The sequence below is a fragment of the Herpailurus yagouaroundi genome, unplaced genomic scaffold (genome assembly GCF_014898765.1).
Source record: "Herpailurus yagouaroundi ecotype Mexico unplaced genomic scaffold, PumYag 222, whole genome shotgun sequence".
In the NCBI taxonomy this organism is placed as follows: Eukaryota; Metazoa; Chordata; class Mammalia; order Carnivora; family Felidae; genus Herpailurus; species Herpailurus yagouaroundi.
Window position 1 is genome coordinate 10239943 of NW_024412453.1, and position 3980 is coordinate 10243922.

The following is a 3980-nucleotide window of genomic DNA, read 5'->3' on the forward strand; positions in this document are numbered from 1 at the left end:
GACCCTCAATGATGTCTGCTTCCAAATGTTGATGCCGGGATGGGATCTTATTTTCCCTTTTTCCTGGATGGGTCTTATTTTCCCTCCCCGTTTGTTGTTGAAGTGTCAGGATGACCAGCTTGTCCTGTGCTCCCCGTGTGAGCACCAGAATCCCGTATCCAGAGGAACCCCTCCATCTCAGGCGCACTGGCGTGGAGGGTCACCCCGCAGAGCACCCGTGACCTTGTGAGCCTAGTTCTAGATGCTAGGGATGCAGATTTGAAGGCATTTCAGTGCTTGCCCTTACAAGGCCCACAGACTGATCAGGAAGAGAGACCAGTAAAGAGAAGTGCTCTGTGACAAATAGAGCAGAGTGCTTCTGTGTCCCCCATTGTTCTGGGTGCTTTTCACAAGTGGATTCATTCAGGGGTACCTGGGTGGCTCGGTCGGTTGAGCGTCCGACGTCGGCTCAGATGTTGATATCATAGGTCATGAGTTCGAGCCCCACGTCCGGCTCTGTGCTGACCGCTCAGAACCGGGAGCCTGCTTCGGATTCTGTGTCTCCCCGCCTCTCTCTGCCCTCCCCCACTCATTCTCTTGTCTCTCCCGGTCTCAAAAATAAATAAACATTAAAAAAAAATTTTTTTTTAAGTGGATTCCTTTAATCTTCCCAAGAGCCTTAAGAAACTACCAGTGTCCCCATTTTACGGATGGGATCAATGAGGCACTAAAGTCATGCCCTGAGGCATGCTATTTGGCCAGAGGCAGTCCGGCTATAGACCCTGCACCCTTGATTTCTGCACTGTGTAGGTTTAATTCTCCCCTCGGAAGGCCAGAGATCGCTTCTTGGGGGAAGTGATGCACAAGCTGGGATGTGACAGATGGGAGGAATTTGCAGCTCATCGGGAAGGAAGGAAACCGAGGGCAGTGGAAAGAGCATGCCCAGGGCATGTCTGGGGATATCTAAGCGAGGCTGCAGACGCATAAAAATGTGCAGGGGCGCCTGGGTGGCTCAGTCAGTTGAGTGTCTGACTTTGGCTCAGGTCATGATCTCCCAGTTCATGAGTTCAAGCCCCGCATGGGGCTCTGTGCTGACAGCGTGGAGCCTGCCTCAGATCCTCTGTACCCCCGCCTCTGCCCTTCCCCCCACCCATTAACAGTCACCCCTGTTTCCTCCCAGCACCCTCCTTCCAGCTCCTGGCCTGCCCTGACTTTCTGGGTCCGGATATACCTGTTCTGGGCGTTTCATGTCAATGGACTCCTACCCTACGTGGTCTTTGAGCCCGGCTTTCCCCCCCACCCCGCGGCATCGCATTGTCGAGATTCACCTGGCGATCTCTTGGGGCCAGCTTTGCGGTGGGAAGGCCTGTCTGCCGGTCGTCTCCAGACTTCCCGGGGTCAGCCCTTACCCTTGGACTTGAGAATGCCGCGCGAACCGCGGCCGGGCTCAGCTCCGCCAACACCGAACGCGTGGCTCTGCGGGAACAGAGCGAGGAGGACCTGAAGGCCCGAAGTAGGTCCCACCAGGGTGTTCCAGAGAGTTCTGAGCCCAGTCAGGCCGATCGTTTTAGGAGCAGGAGGTCTCTCTGGGTTTGTTCCCGTGTCCCGAGGCTTCAGGACCGGTTCATTATCAGCTCAGGATGTGAGGATCGCTGGGTTCGGCGGGCCTGGCTTCTCTCCAGGATGCTGAGGGCCTTTTCCTTCTCTTTCAACAGAGCAGGTCTTAAAGAGCCGAGGCTGAGCTGCTCTGAGACTCCTCGGGGAAGGGCCCTTTGCCTTTCCCCAAGCGGGTGTGGAGGCGGCTGGCCGACCCGGCCCGGCCCCGTGAGGTCCCGTACATGTGAAGCTGCAGAACAACACTGTGTCTTGGGGAGGTTCTGACCTCTTCCCGTCACAAGAAGGAAGAGCTTCCTGGAGATCTGCCTTTGGCTGATATTAAGGTCCTCAATCCCGCCCCTCCATCCTTATTAAAGAAGCAGATCGCTTTGCATGGCAAAGTCGCCAGTGACAAAATGAGTTGGGATCCATAATAGGCAGGCCTTTTGTCACCTCGTCCTGAGTGTGTGGTGCGAGCATCTGCAGAAAATGCATCTTTTTACACATGTGAGGGAGGCAGAGCGTTCAAATAATGTCGCCCCCCTGTTTTTCTTTTCACGTGTCATTTGGGGGTCAGGTGTGCAAAACAAGGCTGCTGATTGTGTCTGTGTCTCCCTGGGAGGTGTTGGGTGAGGTCAGAAGCATTCCAGGGCCTAGGGGCGTCTGGGGGGGGGCTCAGTCGGTTGAGCGTCCGACTTCAGATCAGGTCATGATCTGGTGTGTGAGCTCGAGCCCCACATCAGGCTCTGTGCCTGCAGCTCAGAGCCTGGAGCCTGCTTCGGATTCTGTGTCTCCCTCTCTCTCTACCCGTCTTCCGCGATTGCTGTGTCTCTCTCTCTCTCTCTCTCTGTCAAAAATGAACAATAATAATAATAATAATAATAAAGAAGTCCTCCGCAGTCTGATGGGTGCAGGTTCAAACCATAGTCCGATGCACTCTGTCTGTGTGACTTTGGACAAGCAGCTTCGCCTCTGTGGGCCCCAGTTTATTGTGAGTTGGGATGACAACAGTAATTCCTGAGTCAGCGGGACCACGTGGGGTGACGAGTAAGGGTGTGAATTAGAGTAAGGGTGTGAATTACGGAGGCGGCTGCAGTACCGAGAGCCCCTTATAGTTCCCGAGAGCCCCTTATAGTTCCCGAGAGCCCCTTATAGTTCCCGTTATAGGTGCTGGGTGAATGCGAATTCACATCTTAGTGTGAACCTGGGGTGGGGGGGTGGGGAGTAGGTGACAGATAGCAGGTTTTGCTCAGACCAGGACCTCTGGGTTCAGAGATTCCCAAATAGGGTTCAAACAGCCTGGTTATCTGGTACCCTTAGCATCGTTCACTTGCTGGCTGGGGGAGAATCCTGCAAGTTCAAGACTCCAGTGCCGGAGGGAGTGGGCGCCAGCCAGTCCAATCCTGGTTGGCCCCTTTAGGCAGAGGGGAGGGCTCCCTGGGCTGATCACTTTCCCTCTGCCCACCTCCCTTGGTTGTGACTCACCAGATGAAACCATGAGAGGCTGGGCATAATACGGACCTAAGGGACCTCAGGACTCAGTCAGTAAAAGGTTAAAATTCGTTCAGACAGTTGCATTCATGACAGCAAGGAGAGGGGAAACACATTTTGGGACTACTGAATGAATAAATGTCAGTGGTTTGGAAAACTCATTGGCCCCCAAATACCTCCTTGCCCACCTCTCTCTCCCTTTCTCAGTGGGGACTTAGGGGAGTGAAAATTGGTTTGGGGGGTGGGGGAAAGGTTAAAAAAAAAAGTCTTAGATAGTACGGTGCTCTGTGGCCCTCCAAAACTCAACCCTATCCAACGAAATCTTATTTCTTAGTATTTAATTTCTCTTGTTAGGTAGAAATTAAATTACATTTAAATTCATTAATTAAATTTAAATGTAATTTAATTTTTTCCTTGGGGGTGAGGAGGGGGTTAGGCAGCTATAATGAAAACAAGATTGAGAAATCATGTTCTAAACCAGGGTTTGATGAATGAGCTACTCCCGGACTCATTCCTGTAAGCCCAGGAATAAGTATCCGTTATATACCCCTCCCTGCCCATTTAAGAGAGAATCTCTCATTGAGGAAATCCGTTGAGACTGCGAACAAGGGGAATTTTCAGCTAGGGACCCCAAAATTCCAAGTGGCACATTTACAGGTGATAAAGTGGGGGCTGGGATGGTGCGGCCCGTCACGGGCCAATTTCTAGGTTCAAGTCCAGGCCTTTTTGTGTTAGAAATGCCTCTGTGTGCATCAGACACGCATCCTTTTCCTTTTCTGTGACCCGTGGCCACACTGGGCTGCGTGACATTGGGCCCCAGTGCAGTATGGAAACCCAGGGCCCCGCTTCCCAAAGTCTTCAGAATTTCAAGTTGGGGACAGCAGAGGATCGGGCTGAGCGCGGGTGGGGGGGGG